This window comes from Hyperolius riggenbachi, chromosome 4, assembly GCF_040937935.1.
Source record: "Hyperolius riggenbachi isolate aHypRig1 chromosome 4, aHypRig1.pri, whole genome shotgun sequence".
Lineage (NCBI taxonomy): Eukaryota > Metazoa > Chordata > Amphibia > Anura > Hyperoliidae > Hyperolius > Hyperolius riggenbachi.
Window position 1 is genome coordinate 7721288 of NC_090649.1, and position 26777 is coordinate 7748064.

The window sequence follows — 26777 nt, forward strand, 5'->3', positions numbered from 1 at the left end:
ACCTGGAGTTAAAAGCCTCACTTCACAATCTCTGATGTATAGACTTTTACCTGGAATGGAATATGTCTGAGATTTAATTAAAACCTAGTTCCTCCCCTCCCCAAGGAAGTTGCAGCCTCCAGGCTTAGCTCAGAGTATAAAAAGCAGAAGTAGATACCTAGTAAGAATCTTCTCTTGGAGATAGCGCATAGCTAGAGTTGATCTCGACTTCTGGTCGAACAAGCGGCATGCTCCTGCCGACAACGTTGAGACCTTCAAGTTGGTAACGTTTCTAATCCCCATTTTTATTTTTACGCAAATATCCGTGTGTTATCTTTGTAACTCTTAATTTTGTAACTTTTTTACTTTGTTTTTTTTGTAATCTTTTGTATATATTCTGTTCTGCATTGTTCCATGTTTTTCTGGAATATTAAATTATTATTTAATAAGCTTGACTTCTGCCGTACTAAACTAACACTCATAGCCTAGAAGAGACTGAAGTGTAACCATGTATAAGTTTCATGCCTAATTGTACGCTTGAGCAACACTACCATATGAAATTGTAATTGCATTGTGTGTGGGGGCGTTTGTCATACGTTGGCCTAAGCGCGCAGCTGACCCAACGTACGAAAAACGCCAGTGCGAGTAGCGACAGCAGAGTGGCTAACAGTATCGTTCGGAACGACTGTTAGTGGGTTTTTGCTTCACGACAGTGTAAGATTGCAACTGTGTGTGTGTGTGGGTGCGTTGTGTTCCCGTATTCGGCCTAAGCGCAAAGCTGACCTGAATACGAAAACGCGGAGTGCGCGCTGAGGACTCAACAGCAGAGTGGAAGTGTCTAGCAAACGCTAGTGGTGGCAGTGGGAAGTGTTTGAGGGGTTCCAGCCTTGTTTGTAGCTTAAATAAGGCTGTTCCCTGCTTAATCTGGTCAAACCCGCAGTCGGGAACCGTATACGCAGGCGTGCCACGGGCCGGTTCTTGACACGCAGGAATTTGAATTGCAGGAGGTCCACCAAGAACATCTCGAAGACATGGGAGTGAGGTGCGCTGAGGGCGTTCTGGGGAGCTCTAGTCCACTGCACACACACACAGTCACAGATGAGGAGATGGAAGAGGAGGTTTTGGACGATGTGGACACAGACCCGGATTATCGAGTACAACCTCGCTGTCGGGATAGCAGCAGTACAGATGAGTCTGCTGCAGAACCCACTGCTGCAAGAGTTCGCCGTGTGCCACAAAGTAGGCGGGGGTGGGGTATTTCGGACACAACAGGCATAGCCGTAGAAGTGAGACGCCAAAGAGGCAGGAAAGAAACTCGCCAGCAAAGCAGGAGCTCAAAAGTATGGGCTTTCTTCGACGACTGCAGGGAGGATGTTACCATGGTGATTTGCAAGGTGTGCAGGACCCGACTGAGCAGGGGGAAAAATATCAACAACCTCTCCACCACCAGCATGCGCCACCAGATGGTAGCCAAACATAGCACTCTGTGGTCAAACACGCAAGGCCAGGGTAGCGGCTCGCTTCCAGCCCCCAGCAACACTGCCTCCGTTGTCACCAGACCCTCCTCAGCAGCAGCCCAGCCATTACGTGGTACACAAACATCCGTAGTAGACAACGATGTCGGTTTCTGCAACAGTCCTCTTGACGTTTCCCAGTCTTCAACGACCACGACAACAACAACCAACTGTCCTGCAGGGTGCGATCCTACGGTTCAGTTGTCTGTCCTGGAGATGTTAGAGCGCAAGAGAAAATTGCCAGCAAATGACCCCCGGGCCGTGGCACTAACAGCCAGCATAGCCAAATTTGTGGCCTGCGAAATGCTGCCATATCGCGTGGTGGAGACAAACAGCTTCAAGCGCATGATGGCGCTGGCCATCCCACGTTACGTGGTTCCCAGCCGATACTATTTTGCGCGGTCTGCAGTGCCAGCGTTACATGAGCACGTGGTTAGCAAAATAACCAGAAGCTTTACAAATGCCGTTGCCTGCAAGGTTCACCTCACCACAGACACCTGGACGAGTGCCTTTGGCCAGGGTCGATACATCTCCCTGACGGTGCACTGGGTGAACCTTGTGGAGCCTGGCAGCGACTCCTCACTGGCTACAGCGCGGGTGTTGCCCACGCCGCAAACTGCTGGACCGGCGTCCCTCAGAGATAACAGCAGCACCTACCTCGACTCTGACTCCTTCTCCTCCAACGCCTCTCAAAGCGGTACCTCATCCGGCATCGGTAACCTAGCAATAGGGTCGTGGAAGCAGTGCAGCATAGCTGTTGCCATGCGTCAGCAAGCCTTACTGAAGCTGATCTGCCTTGGAGATAAGCAGCACACAGGTGAAGAAATTTGGAAGGGAATCAAGGAACAGACCGATTTGTGGCTGGCACCGCTTGACCTGAAACCAGGCATGGTTGTGTGTGACAATGGGAGCAATCTCATTCGCGCTTTAAAGTTGGCTAAGCTGAGACACATCCCTTGCCTGGCACACGTTATGAACCTAGTTGTTCAGCGGTTCCTGAGGACATACCCAGGCGTGGCAGATCTTCTGCTGAAGGTGCGACGAGTGACCAAATATTTCCGAAAGTCCAGTACCGCTTCGGAGGGACTCACCAAGATGCAGGAGCGGTTCAATCTACCGAACCATCGCTTGGTGTGTGACGTACCCACGCGCTGGAATTCGATGCTGCACATGCTAGCACGCTTTTGCGAGCAGAAGAGTGCAGTGGTCCAGTACATGATGGCGCAGTACCGAGGCGCATCCGGACAGCTACCAAGCTTCTGTGGATCTGATTGGTCCACCATGTTGGACCTCTGCCAAGTCCTCCAAAATTTTGAGCAATCCACGTTGCTTGTGAGCGGTGACAACTCTTCAGTCAGCATTACGATACCACTGCTGTGTTTGCTGAAAAAATCAATGCTGCAGATCAAGGAAGCCGCAGTCAGGATTCAAGTGGGGGAATCTCAAGAGGACAACGATCAGCGTGATGATGATACTAACATCAGGCAATCTGCCTCAGGAAACGCTGGTCCTCCCGGCAGCTATGCTGAAGAAGAGGACGAGGAACAGCTGGAGTTGGAGCAGGACTTGGACGCCCCCACTGCCGAGGGACAGAGCGGTGCACGTTGGACTTCCATGATTCAGCGGGAATGGACAGCAGAAGAAGACGAGGAAGAAGGTCGGCGACGGCGTGATGCTGGTGATGATGATGAGGGTGCGTCAAGCTCAGAAAAACATGATGAGGATTCTGTTAGGACTGTGGCAGACATGGCTCAATTCATGCTAGACTGCATCGAACGCGACCCGCGCGTTGTTCGAATTCTGGACGACGTGGATTACTGGGTTTATACCCTTCTGGATCCACGGTACAAAGACAATGTTCCCAAACTCATTGGAGAAACTGTCAGACAGGTCAAAATGGAAGAATACCAGCAGGACCTTGTGGAGACATTAGAGAGGAGATTGACATCCTCCTCCTCTAGCCAGTTCCACGCCGACAGACTGACTTCCGCAAACCCAGGACGAGGAGGGGAACAAAGAACGCAAGCTGCAGCTAGTGCCCACAAGGGAATGGTATTGGCAGTGTCCTTGGAGTGGCAATATTTTCTGACACCCATGCAGCAGCCCACAGAACAGCAATCGCCCAGTTCAACCTCCAACACCGCTCGCCTGCAGAAGATGGTCAAGGACTACATGTCAGATGGCATAGCCGTGTTGAACAATCCATCTGCACCCTTCAACTATTGGGTCTCTAAGCTACACACCTGGCACGAACTGGCAATGTACGCAATAGAGGTGCTGGCTTGCCCGGCAGCCAGCGTTATGTCGGAACGCTGTTTCAGTGCTTCCGGAGGCATCGTCACAGATCAGCGTATCCGCCTCTCCACAGAAAATGCAGACCGTCTGACTCAAATTAAAATGAATCAATCCTGGATTGGAAACGACTACGCAACACTCCCGGACCCCAACCAAGTAACATGAACAGTGAACATCTGTGATGGGTTAGCGTTTCCGGTCCCTGTTTATTGAACCTCTCATCTGTATTTATGACTGCATGGCGGCAAAATGCATTGCTATCTGCATGCTTCTTGTCCTCATGCAAGGCCTGGGTTGTTGTGTCTCAAAGCGTGGCCTTCTCCTCCTGCGCCTCCTCCTGTTCCATCACGTCTGCTGCTGCTGGGTTAGCGTTGCCGGTCCCTTTTTACGGAACCTCTTATCTGTATTACATTTATGACTGCATGGCGGCAAAATGCATTGCTATCCGCACGCTTCTTGTCCTCATGCTAGGCCTGGGTTGTTGTGTCTCAAAGCGTGGCCTTCTCCTCCTGCGCCTCCTCCTGTTCCATCACGTGTGCTGCTGCTGGGTTAGCGTTGCCGGTCCCTTTTTACGGAACCTCTTATCTGTATTACATTTATGACTGCATGCCGGCAAAATGCATTGCTATCCGCACACTTCTTGTCCTCATGCAAGGCCTGGGTTGTTTTGTCTCAAAGCGTGGCCTTCTCCTCCTGCGCCGCCCTCCTCCTGTTCCATCACGTGTGCTGCTGCTGGGTTAGCGTTACCGGTCCCTTTTCCTGGAACCTCTTATCTGTATTACATTTATGACTGCATGGCGACAAAAAGCATGTTACCTGTGCAAAGAAAAATGACATTTTCCGCATTTAAAAGACAGTTTTTCCTTTGAAACTTTACAATCAATTTTCTCAAAAACTATAAGCTCTTTTTCAAATATTTTTTTTCCTCTTGTACCCACTCCCAAGGTGCACATACCCTGCAAATTTGGGGTATGTAGCATGTAAGGAAGCTTTACAAAGCACGAAAGTTCAGGTCCCCATTGACTTCCATTATGTTCGGAGTTCGGCACGAACACCCGAACATCGCGGCCATGTTCGGCGAACGTTCGCGAACCCGAACATCCAGGTGTTCACCCAACACTAATTGCCAGTGGCTTCTACTCCATTCCCAGCCCTGGAGAATTGGCAGAAGTCCTTGAAACAAATTTGGGGAATAGTTAAAAGAAATTCGGGGAGGGCTTTTCAGAACCAGAAGAAACAGGCTGACAAGAGACGTTCCATAGAATGGGAATTCTCTCCAGGGGACTTGGTCTGGGTGTCCACACGACATTTGGCTTTAAAGCAACTGTCACCCAAACTGGGCCCTAGATTTGTAGGTCCTTTTCCAGTGACCAGAAAGATCAATAATGTCACTTATGCCATTGATCTCCCTACCAGCATGCATGGTGTGAGATCATTCCACGTGTCCTTACTCAAGCCGGCAGTGCACGTGGATTCCGCTCCACCCCCCCCCCCTCTGTTGATTGATGACCAACCTGAGTATGAGATTGAAAAGATTCTGGATTCACGGCTTGTGCAGAACTCCATGCAGTATCTGGTTCACTGGAAGGGGTATGGCATAGAGGAGAGAACTTGGATGCCAGACTGTCGTATGCACGCAGAGGATTTGGAGAAGGAATTCCATGACCTGCTCCCTGGAAAGCCTGGTGGCAAGTGTCCGGAGTCCACTCCTCAGGGGGGAGTACTGTAAGAGATCGCGGAAAAGCCGCCGCATGTACTGGCGGCAAGGCGGCTGATTCCGCGTCCAGCGTGGCGGTTTGTCCGCAGCGGCGTGCGTCTGGTGTGGCTGGGTCTGTTAGTTCACACAGGTTGAGGAATACGTGCATGCGCGCTGAGAGGCAGAACCTTTATGACAAACAGGGAGGGATCAGCTGACCAGGTTGGTCAGCTGATCTCAAAGCATGTGGCTATTGGTTGATCGCTGATGGGTGGCACCGGAGAGCGCTGCTCTATATATAGTCACCGCTGGCCAGTCTCAGGTTGTCTGCCGTTGCGAACACTTATGTGGAAGCACTCAGACCTTAGTCAGATCCAACAGTGTGTTAGAACCAGGAGGACCTGGGAATTCACACTGAGCCAGATTACTTCTATTTATTATTGTGTTATCACTCTGTTATACCTCAGACTAGTTCCAGGGTGTCGAGACCACGGACCTCACACCCAAGACTAGGGACTCTGTATTATCATTCTGTTATACTTCAGACTAGTTCCAGGGTGACGAGACCACGGACCTCACACCCAAGACTAGGGACTCTGTGTTATCAGTCTGTTATTCTCCAGACTAGTTCCAGGGTGTCGAGACCACGGACCTCCCACCCAAGTCTAGGAATACTCTGTACCATCATATTATACTCCAGACTAGTTCCAGGGTGTAGAGACCACGGACCTCACACCCAAGACTAGGGACTCTGTGTTATCAGTCTGTTATTCTCCAGACTAGTTCCAGGGTGTCGAGACCACGGACCTCCCACCCAAGTCTAGGAATACTCTGTACCATCATATTATACTCCAGACTAGTTCCAGGGTGTAGAGACCACGGACCTCACACCCAAGACTAGGGACTCTGTGTTATCAGTCTGTTATTCTCCAGACTAGTTCCAGGGTGTAGAGACCACGGACCTCACACCCAAGACTAGGCATTGTTGATATCTGTTATGACCTATTGCATTCCTGACTATCCCCCTGCTTTCTGATTCGGTACCTACGCATATCTGATTACCTGTTGCCAAACCCTGCCTGCCTTGGATACCGAATCAGTCTTCTGCCTTTGTACTTTATCTGTCTGTGTGTTGCCGACCTGGCTTGCCCGACCTAGAGAGCTATCTCTCTCCTTAAGAGATAGTCTCCAGACCTGCTAGTGACATCCACCTTTCAGGTGTCACTCACTCACAGGTCCCTCCTACCTTCACCCTGGGACTCCACCCCTTTGGAGGTCTCAGGCTGCTGGAATGTTTTTGTACTTCCCAAAAGGCGGTATCGCCCGTACTGCCTAAGACCACCTGCTTCTCGGGTGGTCTTACTCAAAGTCATTACTGTTGCACCAAACACTCACACTATAAAGGTGTCCAGAGGTTAGTTATACTCAGATTATCGGTGATTCTGCAGATCATCAATAATCGGGTATAGTCTGTATTCTTGGTGATACTGCAGATCACCAATAATCAGATTCTCTCTGTGTGCTGACACCGATCGTTACAGATCTCCTCCAAGTACAGACTTACGTATGCCTGTACCCGAAAGGTTTTTTGGTCACAGATCTGACTTTCAGAATTTTAGAAATTGAGTGTTATCGTACTTTGAGTTGAGGCCTAATTCATCAGGAACCATGGCACAGAGAGTTACGTTTATTAAAACTCTGTTGTCAAGGGATTCCCAGACCTGGGCATATAGTCTCCAGACAGGGCACCAGGCCCTAACCTCTGTTGAGGAATTTTTTAAAGCTATGGCTATAATTTATGATGATCCGGACATTGCCTCTACCGCTGAGCGGAAGCTCAAAACTTTGCGGCAAGGCAAGGATCCGGTTGAAATTTACGCAGCTGAGTTCAGGAAATGGGCAGTTTCAGCTAGATGGGGCCATTCACACTTCTGGACTGTTTTCTGTCAGGGTTATCAGACGCAGTCTCCGATCTGATGCTGGGTCATCCTGAGCCGAAGTCTGTTGATGAGGCCATTTCATTAGCAGTCAGGATTGATCGTTGTCTACACTATCAGAGACAGACCCGGAGTAGGAACAATGTGAGATATGTTTCCTACGCCTCTTCTCCACCCGTTTCACCTCCGCCACAACCAATGCAGATTGGTCGGTCAAAATTGTCCCGGGTGGAGCAGAATCACAGAAAAACAGAACAGCTCTGTCTATACTGTGCAGAGGGGGGTCACAGAGTGCAGAACTGTCCCAAGAAGTCGGGAAACGCTGCCGCCTAGGTGTAGTCGGAGGTAATACCCTAGGCACGCAGTCGTACCTCTAGACGATAAACGTTTACTCCTTCCCTGTTCTATATCTTGGGAGGATCAGATAGTTGCCACTGAGGCCTTCTTAGACTCAGGCTCAGCAGCCAACTTTATGGATTACGAGTTTGCAAAGAAATTGGGGATTCCTATTTCCCCTTTGAACCAACAGATTCTGGTCACTGCAGTGGACGACTCTCCTCTGCAGAGTAATTGCCCTCTGTCTCAGACCCCAGAGTTAAAGGTCACGATAGGGGTGTTACATAAAGAGAGTCTGCAATTTCTGGTTTTGCAGATGACAACTTCCATGATCATTCTTGGCATGCCATGGTTACAACTTCAATCCCCTCAGGTCAATTGGGCTTCAGGTCAGCTAACGAGCTGGTCTACCCATTGCCATCATCATTGTTTAGCGAAGGTAACCTTTGGTAACACCAAGATTCAGGTGGAAGGTTTGCCAAGCCAGTATTCAGAATTTGCTGACGTGTTTTGTCCCAAATCAGCGGATAAACTTCCTCCCCACCATCCCTTTGATTGTCCCATCGATCTCAGGTCTGGTTGTATGCCCCCTAGAGGTCATCTCTATAATTTATCTGGGCCAGAGAAATTGGCTATGCAAGAATACATCCGAGAAAATTTGGCTAAGGGTTTTATTTGGCCCTCTCGGTCACCAGCAGGGGCAGGATTCTTTTTCGTGAAAAAGAAAGATGGAGGCCTCCGTCCCTGCATTGATTATCGGGGCTTAAACAAGATTACAGTAAAAAATCGTTATCCGTTGCCTTTAATTGACGATTTGTTTACCCAGGTCACCAATGCTAAGATTTTCTTGAAGTTAGATTTGAGGGGTTCATATAACCTTGTGCGTATCAGGGATGGTGATGAATGGAAGACGGCCTTTAACACACCCGACGGGCATTACGAGTACCTAGTGATACCCTTCGGGTTGTGTAACGCCCCGGCCGTCTTCCAGGAGCTGATTAACGAGGTGTTCAGGGAGGTGTTGGGAAGATTTGTCTTGGTTTACTTAGACAATATACTTCATCCAACATCTCAGAACATAGGAAACATGTTAGGTTTGTGTTACGGAAGTTGAGACAGAATATGCGGTATGCTAAATTGGAAAAATGCATTTTCGAAGTGACCTCTGTCGCCTTTCTGGGGTACATAATCTCGACCTCCAGCCTCTCTATGGACCCTGGAAAGGTTTCTGCTGTTTTGGAGTGGCCTCAGCCTGTAGGACTGAAGGCACTCCAGCGATTCCTGGGGTTCGCCAACTACTACAGAAGGTTCATAAAGGGGTACTCCACGGTGATCTCGCCTCTCACCAGTCTCACTAAAAAAGGGGCAGATACTCACCACTGGTCCCCAGAGGCCCATGCTGCTTTCTCCACTCTGAAGAAACTGTTCTGTTCTGCACCCATATTGAGACATGTTGATATCACCTTTCCCTTTATCGTGGGGGTTGATGCCTCAGAGGTAGGGGTGGGGGTTGTGGTGTCTCAGCGTTCTGGTTTGCAGGGAAAACTCCACCCTTGTGCCTATTGTTCCCGTAGGGTTTTCACCCGCAGAGAAAAACTACGATATAGGTAACCGGGAACTTCTAGCCATCGAGTTGGCCTTTGAGGAATGGCGACATTGGCTAGAAGGGGTAGAACACACCATTACAGTTTACACGGACCACAAGAATTTAGAGTACATTGAGGGCGCTAAGAGACTTAGCCCCCGATAGGCCCGGTGGTCGTTATTCTTTTCGAGATTCAGATTTGTAATCACGTATACCCCTGGTAGTAAGAATATCAAGGCTGATTCCTTATCCAGGTGTTTTGAGCCCGAGACAGCACAGCCCTCAGTCCCTGAGACCATTCTACCTCAAAAGGTGGTCCTGGCGGCCACAAAACATGGTCCAGGCGGTCCTGGAAGGACTGGACTGTCACTCTGAGTCCATTTCAACAGGATGTTCCAGAGGGGAAGCCTGAGGGGGTCCTGTTTGTACCATTGCCCTTTCGCCTACAACTGCTGCAGCTGTTTCATTACCACAAGAATGCTGGGACATCCTGGGGCCACCAGAACTCAGGATCTGCTTGCTAGATGTGCTTGGTGGCTTTCATTAGCAACAGACTGCAAGGAGTTTGTAAGAGAGTGTGCAGTATGTGCTAGGAGCAAACCCTCCCGTCAGTCACCTGTTGGAACGTTGCAGCCATTACTAGTTCCGAGTGAACCTTGGACCCATTTGTCCATGGATTTTGTGGGCGAACTCCCCAGGTCTGAGGGCATAACGGTCATTTGGGTGGTAGTTGATCGATTCAGTATGATGGCTCATTTTGTCCCTCTGAAAGGACTCCCCTCGGCCCAGGAATTAGCTGATCTCTTCATCCAGCACATTTTCCGGCTGCATGGCATTGCGGAAAATATACTGTCAGATCGGGGAGTCCAATTTGTATCTAAGTTTTGGAGAGCATTCTGCCATCAGTTAGACATGGATCTTTCTTTCTCATCAGGCTACCACCCACAGACCAATGGCCAGACTGAAAGAGTCAACCAGTCCCTGGAACAGTTTCTGAGATGTTATGTGGCAGATGCACAAACCGACTGGGTAAAATTTTTGCCGTTTGCAGAATTTGCACACAACAATCTGAAAAGTTCCTCTTCAGGATTTTCCCCATTTCAGGTGGTGTCGGGAAGGTCACCTAAATTTGCCCCATTGCCAGTGGCTTCGACTCCGTTTCCAGCCCTGGAGGATTGGCGGAGGTCCTTAAGGCAAATTTGGGGGATGGTTGAGAGAAATTTGGGGAAGGCTTTTCAGAATCAAAAGAAACAGGCTGACAAGAGACGTTCCATAGAATGGGAATTCTCTCCAGGGGACTTGGTCTGGGTGTCCACATGACATTTGGCTCTAAAGCAACTGTCACCCAAATTGGGCCCTAGGTCCTTTTCCAGTGACCAGAAAAATCAATAATGTCACTTATGCTATTGATCTCCCTACCAGCATGCAAGGTGTAAGATCATTCCATGTGTACTTGCACAAGCCGGTGGTTCACGTGGATTCCTTCCCCCCCCCCCTCCATGTTGATTGATGATCAACCTGAGTATGAGATAGAAAAGATTCCGGACTCCCGGCTTGTGCAGAATTCCATGCAGTATCTGGTGCACTGGAAGGGATATGGCATAGAGGAAAGAACTTGGGTGCCAGATTGTCGTATGCACTCAGAGGAGTTAAAAAAGGAATTCCATGTTTCGCATCCTGGAAAGCCTGGTGGAGAGTGTCCAGAGTCCACTCCTCAGGGGGGGGTACTGTAATAGATCGCGGAAAAGCCACCGCATGTACTGACAGCAAGGCGGCTGATTCTGCGTCCAGCGCGGCGGTTTGCACGCGGCAGCGTGCGCATGGTGTGGCTGGGTCTGTTAGTTCACACAGGTTGAGGAATACGCGCGCGTGCGCTGGGAGGCAGAACCTTTATGACAAACGAGGAGGGATCAGCTGACCAGGTTGGTCAGCTGACCTCAGAGCAAGTAGCTATTGGTTGATTTGTGATGGGTGGCGCCGGAGAGCGGCGCCCTATATATAGTCACTGCTGGTCAGTCTCAGGTTGTCTGCCGTTGCGAACACTTACGTGGAAGCACTCAGACCTTAGTCAGATCCTACAGTGTGGTTGAACCAGGAGGACCTGGGAATTCACACTGAGCCAGATTACTTCTGTGTTATCATTGTGTTATACTTCAGACCAGTTCCAGGGTGTCAAGACCACGGACCTCACACCCAAGACTAGGGATCTGTGTTATCATTGCGTTATACTTCAGACCAGTTCCAGGGTGTCGAGACCACAGACCTCACACCCAAGACTACGGATCTGTGTTATCATTGTGTTATACTTCAGACCAGTTCCAGGGTGTCGAGACTACAGACCTCACACCTGTAACGATTGGTGTCAACACGCAGAGAGAATCTGATTATTGGTGATCTGCAGTATCACCAAGAATGCAGATATATACCTGATTATTGATGATCTGCAGAATCACCGATAATACAGATATATTGCTAACCTCTGGACACCTATGGTATGAGAGTGTTTGGTGTAACAGTAATACTTTGAGTAATGCACCTGCTGAGCAGGTGATCAAAGGCAGTATAGCGATACTGCACTTGAGGACACAGAAACCTTCCAGCAGCCTGAGACTCTCCAAGGGGTGGAGTCAGGCTGGAGGTAGGAAGGACCAGAAGGTGCGTGACACCTGAAGGTGGATGTCACTGTCTGATCTGGAGACTATCTCTTAAAGGGAGAGATAGCTCTCGAGGTCGGGCAAGCCAGGTCGGCAACACACGGTCAGATAAAGTACATAGACAAAAAGCTGATTCGGTATCCAAGGCAAGTAGGGTTTGGCAACAGAGTATCAGATATGCGAGGTACCGAATCAGAGATCAGAGGGATAGTCAGGAAAGCAGAAAGTCATAACAGATATCAAACAATGCCTAGTCTGGGTGTGAGGTCCTTGGTCTCTACACCCAGGAACTAGTCTGGAGAATAACATAGATGATAATACAGTTCCCTTGTCTTGGGTGCGAGGTCCGTGGTCTCAGCACCCTGGAACTAGTCTGGAGTATAACACAGATGATAATACAGCTCCCTAGTCTTGGGTGTGAGGTCCGTGGTCTCAGCACCCCGGAACTAGTCTGGAGTATAACACAGATGATAATACAGTTCCCTAGTCTTGGTTGCGAGGTCCGTGGTCTCAGCACCCTGTAACTAGTCTGGAGTATAACACAGATGATAATACAGTTTCCTAGTCTGTGTGTGAGGTCCGTGGTCTCTACACCCTGGAACTAGTCTAAGCATAAACAGAATATCAATACAAGTGAACTGGCTCAGTGTGAATTCCCAGAACATCCTGGTTCAAACACACTGTAGATCTGACTAAGGTCTGAGTGCTTCCACGTAGTGATCGCAACGGCAGACCACTTGAGACTGGCCAGCAGTAACTATATATGGAGTAGTGCTCACCGGCACCACCCCTAATTGATCAACCAATAGTAACCTGCTCTGGAGTCAGCTGATCGGCGTGATCAGCTGACCTCTCCCTGCCCAGTACAAGAGTTCTGCCTCTTAGCGCGCGCACGTGTATTCCTAAGCCTGTGTGAACTAACAGACCCAGCCACACCAGACCCACGCTGCTGCATGCAAACCGCTGCGATGGACGCGGAACCAGCTGCCTCACTGTTTTTACATGCGGCGGCTTTTCCACGTTCTGCCCTGTTACCAGCCGCACGCCTCCGCGTGCAAACCGCTACATTGGACGCGGAAACAGCCACCTCCTCAGCAGCACATGCGGCGGCTTTTCCGCGATCTCTCAAAACACCCAAGACTAGGGATCTGCGTTACCATTGTGTTATACTTCCGACCAGTTCCAGGGTGTCGAGACCACGGACCTCACACCCAAGACTAGGGATCTGTGTTATCATTATGTTATACTGCAGACCAGTTCCAGGGTGTCGAGACCACGGACCTCACATCCAAGACTAGGGATCTGTGCTATCATTGTGTTATACCTCAAACTAGTTCCCGGGTGTCGGGATCACGGTGCTCACACCCAAGACTAGGGATCTTTGTATCATTGTGTTATACTGGGTATTGCCGACCTGGCTTGCCCGACCTTGAGAGCTATCTCTTCTCATTAAGAGATTAGTCTCCAGACCTGCTTGTGACACTCACCTTTCAGGTGTCACTCAGCCACAGGTCCTTCCTACTATCCAGCCTGTGGCTCCACCCCTTTGGATGTATCAGGCTGCTGGAGGACTTTGTACTTCCCAAAGGTAGGCAATTCACAAACTGCCAAGGACCACCTGCTCCTCGGGTGGTCCCACTCAAACTCATTACTGTTGCACCAAACACTCACACTATAGAGGTGTCCAGAGGTTAGTCATATATCTGTATTATTGGGGATACTACAGATCGCCAATAATCAGATTCTCTCTGTGTGCTAACACCGATCGTTACACTACTCATCTGGCTTCTGTGGCAGTGCGGAGACCTTGCTCCTCTGCGCTCCACAGCTCCACCTGCCAGTGAGAATTTCCCTCTACTGGTGCTTGCCCCCTTCATATGCTTGTGGAGAATTTCTGCTGTGTCAGCGCACGCCTTATAAATAATTGTATCTATCCTCCTTCTCCTCAAAATGACTTTTTAAAAATATTCCTTAGTTTTATTTTATATTTATGCTATTTTTTAAGTTTTTACTGTTTTATTGCTTTTTCGTTGAAGTATGCCAGTGCTAAAATCTATGAACTATTGCTCTTTTTATCTCTTTCCTTCTCTCAGAAGCTATTTTCTGCAAGGAAAGTATTTTATAGTTGTAATTTCTTATCAGTGAGGGTCACACTATAGTCTGACCCAGTCCTGACTCAGACAGGAACTGCCACTTACATCCCTGATGTATAAGACACTGGCCAGTCTCATTGAGGGCCAGCTTGCAAGCGTATGGAGCAAGGGAAGGAGGAGTGCTTTGGATGGCAAAAGTTAAAGGTAGACACTGTTTCTGCCCGGTTTCGAACCGGGGACCTTTCACGTGTGAGGCAAATGTGATAACCACTACACTACAGAAACCAGACACTTCTTGCTTGTCCTGGAGCCCCGAAAGAGGAAAAGTAGAGCTTTTCATGAATATGATTAAGCCAGACAGGTAAAGACTCATGCATGCGTAAGTGGAGCCTGCGTGCAAAGGAAAGAAGACCAGAGAAAAAGCCATGTTTCTGCCCAGTTTCGAACTGGGGACCTTTCGCATGTTAGGCGAACGTGATAACCACTACAATACAGAAACCACCTACACTTCTCATGGTGTACCCACAAGCGGCTCATTTTACCCAAGCAAAGCTTGTTTTAACCACGTGCAGCTCATTTTAACCACACACAGCTCATTTTAACCACACGCAACAACTAGGATCCACATCTGTCCTGATCAAGCTAACACGCTACTTTGGACTAACTCCAGCTCTTTTGCTTGGAGACAACTGAATCAAGAGGAGTAGGCAGACTAATGTGAGTTTTGTCAAGGTGCAGCTAGCATTGGAGGCCAAAAATCTTCTTTAGAAAGGAGGGAATAGACCACTTTATGGAACAAAAAGCATCGCTGTTTCTGCCCAGTTTCAAGCTGGGGACCTTTTGCGTGTAAAGCAAACGTGATAACCACTACACTACAGAAACCTCCGGTGGAAACTGATTGCAATTTTGCTACCAAGAAGAAAGCAGTGCTCGCATAGGAACATAGACAACTGGCATATTGGGAACTAATACTCAAAAGAACCTTCCACATGAGAAAGGGAGCAATAAATTAGCTATGAGAGGTAACAACATCTAAAATGTTGGGCTTAGGTTAATAGAGTATGCTTGAGTAAAAAAAAAGGCATTCGGGAATAGAAAGGTGGGGAGGGGAAAGACAACCATGGCATGCAGCAAAATATCATAAGTCTTAACTACTGGGAAAGCCTGAACTTTTCAGATGATGCGACGGCAACCAAAGTGGCAGTACTTGGAGAAGGGCTGGATAGGAAGAAGACAAGGGAGGTTGGAGTCAAAGGCAAATTCCAGGCAATATAAACTTACAAAGCAGGTGGTAGGACAGTTCTACTTCTAGATAGTGCAGTATCTAGGGAGAAGGAAAAGAGACAAAGCTTGGTGTTTTGCAAGTTGAGTTTTCGATCTCTCTTAGATGGATATGCATGTAGGGATGGCTGAGAGGCAGTCTGAAAGAGGCTATTAGCAGTTGCCTGAGAAAGTGAGTGAAGAAAAGACACTGGCCAGTCACATTGAGGGCCAGCTTGCAAGCGTATGGAGCAAGGGAAGGAGGAGTGCTTTGGATGGCAAAAAGTTGAAGGGAAACACTGTTTCTGCCCGGTTTCGAACCGGGGACCTTTCGCGTGTGAGGCGAACGTGATAACCACTACACTACAGAAACCAGACACTTCTTGCTTGTCCTGGAGCCCCGAAAGAGGAAAAGTAGAGCTTTTCATGAATATGATTAAGCCAGACAGGTAAAGACTCATGCATGCGTAAGTGGAGCCTGCATGAAAAGGAAAGAAGACCAGAGAAAAAGCCATGTTTCTGCCCAGTTTCGAACTGGGGACCTTTCGCGTGTTAGGCGAACGTGATAACCACTACACTACAGAAACCACCTACACTTCTCAGGGTGTACCCACAAGTGGCTCATTTTACCCAAGCAAAGCTTGTTTTAACCACGTGCAGCTCATTTTAACCACACGCAGCTCATTTTAACCACACGCAACAACTAGGATCCACATCTGTCCTGATCAAGCTAACACGCTACTTTGGACTAACTCCAGCTCTTTTGCTTGGAGACAACTGGATCAAGAGGAGTAGGCAGACTAATGTGAGTTTTGTCAAGGTGCAGCTAGCATTGGAGGCCAAAAATCTTCTTTAGAAAGGAGGGGAATAGACCACTTTATGGAACAAAAAGCATCGCTGTTTCTGCCCAGTTTCGAGCTGGGGACCTTTTGCGTGTAAAGCAAACCTGATAACCACTTCACTACAGAAACCTCCGGTGGAAACTGATTGCAATTTTGCTACCAAGAAGAAAGCAGTGCTCGCATAGGAACACAGACAACTGGCATATTGGGAACTAATACTCAAAAGAACCTTCCACATGAGAAAGGGAGCAATAAAGTAGCTATGAGAGGTAACAACATCTAAAATGTTGGGCTTAGGTCAATAGAGTATGCTTGAGTAAAAAAAAAGGCATTCGGGAATAAAAAGGTGGGGAGGGGAAAGACAACCATGGCATGCAGCAAAATATCATAAGTCTTAACTACTGGGAAAGCCTGAACTTTGCAGATGATGCGACGGCAACCAAAGTGGCAGTACTTGGAGAAGGGCTGGATAGGAAGAAGACAAGGGAGGTTGGAGTCAAAGGCAAATTCCAGGCAATATAAACTTACAAAGCAGGTGGTAGGACAGTTCTACTTCTAGATAGTGCAGTATCTAGGGAGAAGGAAAAGAGACAAAGCTTGGTGTTTTGCAAGTTGAGTTTTCGATCTCTCTTAGATGGATGTGCATGTAGGGATGGCTGAGAGGCAGTCTGAAAGAGGCTATTAGCAGTTGCCTGAGAAAGTGAGTGAAGAAAAGACACTGGCCAGTCACATTGAGGGCCAGCTTGCAAGCGTATGGAGCAAGGGAAGGAGGAGTGCTTTGGATGGCAAAAAGTTAAAGGTAGACACTGTTTCTGCCCGGTTTCAAACCGGGGACCTTTCGCGTGTAAGGCGAACGTGATAACCACTACACTACAGAAACCAGACACTTCTTGCTTTTCCTGGAGCCCCGAAAGAGGAAAAGTAGAGCTTTTCATGAATATGATTAAGCCAGACAGGTAAAGACTCATGCATGCGTAAGTGGAGCCTGCGTGAAAAGGAAAGAAGACCAGAGAAAAAGCCATGTTTCTTCCCAGTTTCGAACTGGGGACCTTTCGCGTGTTAGGCGAACGTGATAACCACTACACTACAGAAACCACCTACACTTCTCAGGGTGTACCCACAAGTGGCTCATTTTACCCAAGCAAAGCTTGTTTTAACCACGTGCAGCTCATTTTAACCACACGCAGCTCATTTTAACCACACGCAACAACTAGGATCCACATCTGTCCTGATCAAGCTAACACGCTACTTTGGACTAACTCCAGCTCTTTTGCTTGGAGACAACTGGATCAAGAGGAGTAGGCAGACTAATGTGAGTTTTGTCAAGGTGCAGCTAGCATTGGAGGCCAAAAATCTTCGTTAGAAAGGAGGGGAATAGACCACTTTATGGAACAAAAAGCATCGCTGTTTCTGCCCAGTTTCGAGCTGGGGACCTTTTGCGTGTAAAGCAAACGTGATAACCACTACACTACAGAAACCAGACACTTCTTGCTTGTCCTGGAGCCCCGAAAGAGGAAAAGTAGAGCTTTTCATGAATATGATTAAGCCAGACAGGTAAAGACTCATGCATGCGTAAGTGGAGCCTGCGTGAAAAGGAAAGAAGACCAGAGAAAAAGCCATGTTTCTGCCCAGTTTCGAACTGGGGACCTTTCGCGTGCTAGGCGAACGTGATAACCACTACACTACAGAAACCACCTACACTTCTCAGGGTGTACCCACAAGCGGCTCATTTTACCCAAGCAAAGCTTGTTTTAACCACGTGCAGCTCATTTTAACCACACGCAGCTCATTTTAACCACACGCAACAACTAGGATCCACATCTGTCCTGATCAAGCTAACACGCTACTTTGGACTAACTCCAGCTCTTTTGCTTGGAGACAACTGGATCAAGAGGAGTAGGCAGACTAATGTGAGTTTTGTCAAGGTGCAGCTAGCATTGGAGGCCAAAAATCTTCTTTAGAAAGGAGGGGAATAGGGGGGCGTGGCTTGCGCGCTGGAGAGGAAAGACGCAGCCTAGCTGAGCTCCCGCTGTAAGAGCAGTGTATCGGCCCAAAGCAAGCGCTAGTGTCCAGAAATTCCGAAGACAATGGAGGAGGAGATGCCACAGGAGCTGGACACTACAAGGAGGAGGAAGAGAGGATCTCCGCAACCAAGAAAGGTCACGGATTTCTTCTCCGCCCGCTCTCCCAAAGACAACAAACAGGCCCAAGATGGCGCCGGTGCGGCCGCCCAGCCCATCCCTCCGCGAGTCAGCAGCACGGATACGGGTCACGCAGAAGACACAGAGGAGGATAACACGCAGCTCCAACAACTCTCCCCGTCGGACAGCCCAGCCAAGTCGAGACCAAGACGAGACTCCTCCGAAGCGGTAAGGCAAGGGGATCAGCCACCGCATAACCAGGGGGGTACCCTACCAGCATTTGAGGCCTTCCCAGCCTCAGAAACTACTGCTACACAATTTTTTATAAAAGAGATCCTGATCTCATTCCGATCATCCCTTATGGCTGACTTTGCCTCCATCAATGCGGAATTACGTACAGATATAGCATCTATCGGAGACAGGGTAAGCTATGCAGAAGATAAACTCAGTGAGCTCACTAGAGAGCATAATGTTATGGTAGATACTTCTCAGGCCCAATCAGAGGACATTTCATGGTTGAAATTAAAAGCGGCTGATTTGGAGGACAGAAGTCGTCGCAACAACCTTAAATTCAGGGGAATATCAGAACAGATACCTACAGCAGATCTTAAAAAATACTTACAATCGATAGCAAAAGTGGTCCTGCCTAACTCTGCGGACTTAGAACTTACAATAGATCGGGCCCACCGCATCCCCAAACCATCCCACCTTCCTGACTCGGTACCAAGGGATGTCCTAGCAAGGTTTCTCTTTTACAACATCAAGGACGATCTAATGACATATATACGGAAATCAGGCTCGCTGCCGGACCCTTACTCTCATATTCAACTTTACTCTGACTTGTCTGCCCCCACGTTAAGCCGGAGGCGTGAATTGCAACCACACACCAGAGCACTCCGGGCTGCACAAGTCCCATATAAGTGGGGTTTTCCCACTAAATTGATCTTCACTTTTCATAGTAAGCAATATGTGATCTCTAACCCAGAAAACGGCTTGAAGCTTCTCAAACAGCTACAGATACAAATACCTGATAACCCTGTTCCTCCACGGCCAGCAGGCTCTGCATCTAAGCTGTCTCCTGCATGGCGTCAACAAAACAATCGTTGAAGGGCCACGCGCAGATATGATCTCTTCATCCCTGCTCCAGCGAGGCCATTTTCTGTGACTCACACAGGTTCTTGTGCCCTGCTATACAGTGAGATTACTGAACTATGTCTCACTCTTCATGTTCTTTTTATGTGTTCAGTCTCAGTGTTTATCGATTATGCTTATTAAGGTTAATAGTTACTAATGTTATTCGGATTATTTGTACTTCTCCATCAGATTTAGGCAATGTAACGATCGGTGGGCGCAGAGAGTATCTGATTACCGGTGATCTGCAGTATCACCGGAAATACAGATATATACCAGATTATAAGTGATCTGCAGTCTCACCGATAATCCGATATACAAACTAACCTCTGTTCACCTGAGTAGAGTGTAGTGTTTGGTGTAACAGTAACACTTAGAGGACAAGGCCTCAATGCAGCAAGGAGTACTGCACAGATTCCTTCCGCAGACCTGAGCTCTCCAAGACGGGAGGAGTCAGACTGACAGTAGGAAGGTATATCTGAAAGTGACCCTCAGGAGGAAGGATCGCTAACAGAGCGAGGAACCGCCTCTAACGGTAAGGTCGGTTCTCGAGGTCGGACAAGCCAGGTCGTACACACACGGACAGATAAAGTACAAGATCAGGAGGCAAAGGCGGAGTCAAAGTACAGGCAGGGTTCAGCAACGAGGTATCAGATATATCGGGGTACAAAATCAGGAGGCAGAAACAGAGTCAAGGAACGAGCCAGGGTTCGGCAACAGAGTATCAGAAATATCGAGGTACAAGATCAGAGTTCAGGAGGATAGTCAAAGCAGGCAAAAGTCATAACATATAATCACAATCAAACTAGTACTTTAGCTATCAACAGAATCTAGCTAAGTGTAGGATTACAGCTCCAGCTGGTCCCGGCACACTTAAGGATCTGACTACAGGTCTGAGTGCTCCCACATATGTGATCGCACGCCAGACAAAGAGCAAGTGAACAACCAGCAGTATATATACTCTAGGACCTTTCCAGGACCTCCCTAATTGCTGGTCCAATGAGAGCAGTGGAATTTGTCAGCTGACCCAGCTGGTCAGCCGACACCCTTCTAACTGCTATTTAAACTCTGCCTCTGTGCTCGCGCGCGTGTAAGTCTGAATCCTGGTGGACTATCAGTCCCAGCCACACCAGTACTGTCATGCAATGTATCTAGTGCGGGGGCCGCCTCTGATGCGGATTCCGCCGTTACCAATGCGGATTCCGCCGCACTGCCCATGCGGCACGCGGCGTTTTTTCCGCGTTGTGACGCCATGCTGGACGCGGAAACAGCCGCCTCACCTCGAGAGACGGCGGCTTTTCCGCGTTTCCTCACAGTACCCCCCTCCCGAGGAGTGGACTCCGGACAACTCCTACCAGGTTTCTCGGGATGTAAGGCGTGAAATTCCCTCCTTAATTCGTCCGCATGCATGCGACTCCCCGGTACCCATTGTCTCTCCTCAATGCCGTACCCTTTCCAATGTACGAGATATTGTACCGAGTTTTGTACAACGCGTGAATCTAAAATCTTTTCTACCTCGTACTCAGGTTGGTCATCCACCAACACAGGAGGAGGAGGAGTGGGACCCACATGGACTGCTGGCTTAAGCAGGGATACGTGGAAGGACCTTACCCCACGCATGCTAGCGGGAAGATCAACAGCGTAAGTGACGTTGTTGATCCTTCTGGCTATCGGGAAAGGCCCGACAAACCTGGGACCCAACTTGTCTGAGGGCTGTTTCAGGGCCAAGTGACGTGTGGATACCCAAACCAAGTCTCCTGGTTGGAATCTCCACTCCAAAGACCGTTTCTTGTCAGCTTGACCCTTCTGACTCAGAAACGCCTTTTCCAAACTGTCTCTCACCGTCCGCCAAATGTCTTTAAAAGACCTTTGCCAAGCCTCCAGAGCTGGAAACGGAGTGGAGGCCACTGGTAACGGTGAAAATTTGGGCAATCTTCCAGACACAACCTGGAACGGAGAAAATCCAGTGGAAGAACTTTTCAAATTGTTTTGTGCAAATTCTGCAAAGGGCAGAAATTTGACCCAGTCATTCTGCGCCTCTGCAACGTAGCATCTCAAAAACTGCTCTAACGACTGGTTGACCCTCTCCGTCTGACCGTTGGTCTGTGGGTGGTAGCCCGATGAAAACGACAGCTTCATGCCCATTTGATGACAGAATGCCCTCCAGAATTTAGATACGAATTGGACTCCCCGATCGGACACTATGTTTTCCGGAATGCCGTGTAACCGGAACACGTGTTTGATAAACAAGTCGGCCAATTCCTGGGCCGAGGGGAGTCCTTTCAAGGGCACAAAATGGGCCATCTTGCTGAAGCGGTCGACTACCACCCAAATGACCGACATGCCCTCTGATCTGGGAAGCTCACCCACAAAATCCATGGACAAGTGGGTCCATGGTTCATTCGGGGTGGGTAAAGGCTGCAACCTCCCTACAGGTGCCAGCCGGGAGGTTTTGCTTTTAGCACATACCGCACAATCCTTAACAAATTCTTTGCAGTCGGCTGCCAGAGACGGCCACCAAGCGCACCTGGCCACAAGATCCTGCGTTCTAGATGCCCCAGGATGTCCCGCATTCTTGTGTGAATGGAATATCTGTAGCACCCGGAGACGGAATGGCAGAGGCACAAATAAAACCCCCTCAGGCTTCCCCTCAGGGACATCCTGCTGAAAAGGACTCAAGGTCTCTGTCCAGTCTTCCCAAGTCTCTGTTACGGCCAGCACCAAATTTTGTGGGACAATGGTCTCTGGGGCAGAAGGCTGTGCTGTCTCCAACTCAAAGCATCTGGACAAGGCATCTGCCTTAATGTTCTTGCTACCCGGGGTATACGTAATTATGAACCTGAACCTCGAAAAAAACAAAGACCATCGAGCCTGACGGGGACTTAATCTCTTAGCCCCCTCGATGTATTTTAGATTCTTGTGATCCGTGTATACAGTAATTGTATGTTCTGCTCCTTCCAGCCAGTGACGCCACTCCTCAAAGGCAAGTTTAATGGCTAAGAGCTCTCTGTTGCCTATATCATAGTTTCTCTCTGCCGGAGAGAACCTACGAGAGAAATACGCACAAGGGTGTAGCCTTCCCTGCAAGCCTGACCGCTGAGACAGCACAGCCCCTACCCCAACCTCCGAGGCGTCTACCTCAACAATAAAAGGATAAGAGGTGTCTACATGTCTCAGGATGGGTGCGGAACAAAACAAATCTTTTAAAGTGGAGAAAGCACTTAATGCATCAGGAGACCAGTGGGTGGTATCTGCCCCTTTTTTCGTAAGACAGGTGAGGGGTGCGATAACCGTGGAATACCCCTTTATGAACCTTCTATAATAATTCGCAAAGCCTAAAAACCGCTGTAAAGACTTCAACCCAACCGGCTGAGGCCATTCCAAAACAGCGGAGACTTTGGCGGGGTCCATAGACAGGCCCGTGGTGGAAATTATGTACCCTAGAAAGGCGACAGATGTGACTTCAAAAATACACTTCTCAATCTTAGCATAAAGTGAGTTTTGTCTTAATTTGTTGAGTACAAATTTCACATGTATTCTGTGCTCAGAGAGGTTGTTGGAGAAAACAAGTATATCGTCTAGATAGACCAGCACAAATCTCCCCAACACCTCTCTGAAGACCTCGTTGATGAGTTCCTGGAAAACGGCCGGGGCATTACATAACCCAAAGGGCATCACCAGATACTCGTAATGCCCGTCTGGCGTGTTAAAGGCCGTTTTCCACTCATCGCCCTTTCTAATGCGCACCAGGTTGTACGCGCCCCGTAAATCCAGCTTTGAGAAGATCTTAGCATCGGTGACCTGCGTAAATAAATCGTCTATCAGGGGTAACGGATAGCGATTCTTTACCGTGATCTTATTTAGTCCCCGGTAATCAATACAGGGCCGCAGGCCCCCGTCTTTCTTTTTAACGAAAAAGAAACCTGCTCCAGCAGGCGATCGGGACGGCCGGATGAAGCCTTTGGCTAAATTGTCACGGATATATTCCTTCATAGCCAATTTCTCTGGCCCAGATAAATTGTACAAATGACCCCGAGGGGGCATACAACCTGAACGTATATCAATGGGGCAATCGAAAGAGCGATGTGGGGGTAACTTGTCTGCAGCCTTGGGACAGAATACATCAGAATATTCCACATATTGCTCAGGTACCCCCTGAACATGAACCCTGGTTTGGCCCAATGTCACCTTCCCTAAACATCGCTGAAAGCAGTGTGCTGACCAAGAAATTAGTTGGCCGGTGGCCCAATCAATGTGTGGAGAATGAAGGTGCAACCATGGCATGCCGAGTATAATGGTGGAGGTTGTCATATGCAACACAAAGAACTGTAACTTTTCCCAGTGCAGTACCCCTATGGTGACCCCCACCTCTGGTGTCTGAGACAGTGGGTGATTCCCTTGCAGAGGAGAGTCATCCACTGCCGTAACCTGGATGGGTGGTTGTACTGGTGTGAGCGGAATACACAATCTCTTAGCAAACTCCGAATCCATAAAATTTGCCGCGGAGCCTGAATCGATAAAGGCTTCCGTGACCTCAGTCTTATCTTCCCATGTAACGGTACAGGGAAGAAGCAATCGTTTTTCTTCTAGGGGTAAAAGTCGGACGCCCAGGGTGTTACCCCCCACCACTCCTAAGCGGCAGCGTTTTCCCGGCTTATTGGGGCAGTTCTGTACTATATGCCCCCCTTCACCGCAGTACAAACACAGCTGTTCGGTCATTCTCCGTCTTCGCTCTACCTGGGTTAATTTTGACCGAGCAATCTGCATCGGCTCGGAAGGAGGCACGACAGGAGAAGGTGAAATAGTAGTAGGTGGAGTCACTGGGACCGTGGTGTAAGATACCCCTCTGAGACGGGAACTACCCCTGGTCTGTTTTTGGTAGCGCAGCCTGCGGTCGATTCGGATGGCCGCTGAGATGGCCTCATCGACTGTTCTGGGCTCGGGCTGGCTTAACATCAAATCAGAGACTTTATCGGACAGCCCTGACAAGAAATGATCTAATAGGGCATAGGTCTCCCACCTGGCCGTAACTGACCACCTCCTAAACTCGGCCGCGTAATCTTCGACCGGACCTTCGCCTTGACGCAAAAGCTTGAGCTTCCGCTCAGAAGTCGAGGCAAGGTCCGGATCGTCGTAAATTACCGTCATAGCTTTAAAAAATTCCTCTACAGAGGTAAGAGCTTTGTCTCCGGCGGGCAGGCTATACGCCCAAGACTGGGAGTCGCCGAACAACAAAGTTTTAATAAACGTGACCCTCTGGGTCTCAGTACCCGAAGATTGGGGTCTCAACTCAAAATAGGACAACACCCTACTCCTAAAATTCCGGAAGTCAGATCTGTGGCCGGAAAAGCTTTCAGGTACAGGCATACGTATGTCAGAGCTAGGAGAGGATCGCACATGATCCACTGATGTCTGGAGGGTTTGTACAGACCCTGATAGGGCATCAATAAGAGTTATGTGAGTGCCCAGTACTTGATTGATGTTGTCCACCGAAGCGGCAAGTACACCCAGACAATCAGTGTTTGCGTCCATTTTGTATTTTGGTCTGGCGTTCTGTAACGATCGGTGGGCGCAGAGAGTATCTGATTACCGGTGATCTGCAGTATCACCGGAAATACAGATATATACCAGATTATAAGTGATCTGCAGTCTCACCGATAATCCGATATACAAACTAACCTCTGTTCACCTGAGTAGAGTGTAGTGTTTGGTGTAACAGTATCACTTAGAGGACAAGGCCTCAATGCAGCAAGGAGTACTGCACAGATTCCTTCCGCAGACCTGAGCTCTCCAAGACGGGAGGAGTCAGACTGACAGTAGGAAGGTATATCTGAAAGTGACCCTCAGGAGGAAGGATCGCTAACAGAGCGAGGAACCGCCTCTAACGGTAAGGTCGGTTCTCGAGGTCGGACAAGCCAGGTCGTACACACACGGACAGATAAAGTACAAGATCAGGAGGCAAAGGCGGAGTCAAAGTACAGGCAGGGTTCAGCAACGAGGTATCAGATATATCGGGGTACAAAATCAGGAGGCAGAAACAGAGTCAAGGAACAAGCCGGGGTTCGGCAACAGAGTATCAGAAATATCGAGGTACAAGATCAGAGTTCAGGAGGATAGTCAAAGCAGGCAAAAGTCATAACATATAATCACAATCAAACTAGTACTTTAGCTATCAACAGAATCTAGCTAAGTGTAGGATTACAGCTCCAGCTGGTCCCGGCACACTTAAGGATCTGACTACAGGTCTGAGTGCTCCCACATATGTGATCGCACGCCAGACAAAGAGCAAGTGAACAACCAGCAGTATATATACTCTAGGACCTTTCCAGGACCTCCCTAATTGCTGGTCCAATGAGAGCAGTGGAATTTGTCAGCTGACCCAGCTGGTCAGCCGACACCCTTCTAACTGCTATTTAAACTCTGCCTCTGTGCTCTCGCGCGTGTAAGTCTGAATCCTGGTGGACTATCAGTCCCAGCCACACCAGTACTGTCATGCAATGTATCTAGTGCGGGGGCCGCCTCTGATGCGGATTCCGCCGTTACCAATGCGGATTCCGCCGCACTGCCCATGCGGCACGCGGCGTTTTTTCCGCGTTGTGACGCCATGCTGGACGCGGAAACAGCCGCCTCACCTCGAGAGACGGCGGCTTTTCCGCGTTTCCTCACAGGCAACCTTACCATGACCACTTGGGCTGGTCCTGTCCTAGCCAGTTACGAATATGTATCTATCAAGATGTATATGTTATTGTATATCGATTTTAGTATTGCACCATGCCTATAAAAATCTCCTCTTTAAATGTTAGGGGATTAAACTCTCCCTACAAAAGACATCTACTGTGGAAGGAGGTCAAGACGCAGGACTCCCAAATAATTTTTGCCCAGGAAACTCATCTTCTAGAAAGAGATACGCATCTATGCGCTAATCCCTTATTTCCCCTGATATTTCACAGCACCTTCTCAAAAAAGAAAAGAGGCGTCCTGATGGCCTTCCACAGGGATCTTAAAGTAGAAACCTCTCTTGTGGATTTAGACCCCAATGGTAGATTTATTATCTTTATTGGTAAAATAAATGAAGAACCCCTGACCCTGGTAGCCGTATATGGCCCAAACTCAGGGCAACGCCCGTTTATCCAAAAACTTTGTGCAAAAGTTAAACAAATCCAGATAGGCCATCTCCTCTTAGGAGGTGACTTTAATGCATGTTTATCTTCACTAGACTCCTCTTCAAAGTCTCCCCACAGAACTACCTTTATTGACAAACAAATGTCCTGGTTTAATTTATATGATCCATGGAGGATACAACATCCCACAGAC

At 48.7% G+C, this 26777-nt stretch overlaps 9 non-coding genes across 9 annotated transcripts; all 9 read right to left on the reverse strand.

The window, feature by feature from the left end:
* Positions 1-14301: 14301 nt before the first annotated feature.
* On the reverse strand, positions 14302-14374 carry TRNAV-CAC (transfer RNA valine (anticodon CAC)). Its single transcript has one exon. It is a non-coding gene; the product is annotated as a tRNA-Val (tRNA).
* Positions 14375-14515: 141 nt separating this feature from the next.
* TRNAV-AAC (transfer RNA valine (anticodon AAC)) lies at positions 14516-14588 on the reverse strand. The gene has a single exon. It is a non-coding gene; the product is annotated as a tRNA-Val (tRNA).
* A 310-nt stretch (positions 14589-14898) lies between these two features.
* On the reverse strand, positions 14899-14971 carry TRNAV-UAC (transfer RNA valine (anticodon UAC)). The gene has a single exon. It is a non-coding gene; the product is annotated as a tRNA-Val (tRNA).
* Positions 14972-15649: 678 nt separating this feature from the next.
* TRNAV-CAC (transfer RNA valine (anticodon CAC)) lies at positions 15650-15722 on the reverse strand. Its single transcript has one exon. It is a non-coding gene; the product is annotated as a tRNA-Val (tRNA).
* Positions 15723-15863: 141 nt separating this feature from the next.
* TRNAV-AAC (transfer RNA valine (anticodon AAC)) lies at positions 15864-15936 on the reverse strand. The gene has a single exon. It is a non-coding gene; the product is annotated as a tRNA-Val (tRNA).
* Positions 15937-16998: 1062 nt separating this feature from the next.
* On the reverse strand, positions 16999-17071 carry TRNAV-UAC (transfer RNA valine (anticodon UAC)). The gene has a single exon. It is a non-coding gene; the product is annotated as a tRNA-Val (tRNA).
* Positions 17072-17212: 141 nt separating this feature from the next.
* On the reverse strand, positions 17213-17285 carry TRNAV-AAC (transfer RNA valine (anticodon AAC)). The gene has a single exon. It is a non-coding gene; the product is annotated as a tRNA-Val (tRNA).
* A 311-nt stretch (positions 17286-17596) lies between these two features.
* On the reverse strand, positions 17597-17669 carry TRNAV-UAC (transfer RNA valine (anticodon UAC)). Its single transcript has one exon. It is a non-coding gene; the product is annotated as a tRNA-Val (tRNA).
* A 141-nt stretch (positions 17670-17810) lies between these two features.
* TRNAA-AGC (transfer RNA alanine (anticodon AGC)) lies at positions 17811-17883 on the reverse strand. The gene has a single exon. It is a non-coding gene; the product is annotated as a tRNA-Ala (tRNA).
* Between the last annotated feature and the right edge of the window lie 8894 nt (positions 17884-26777).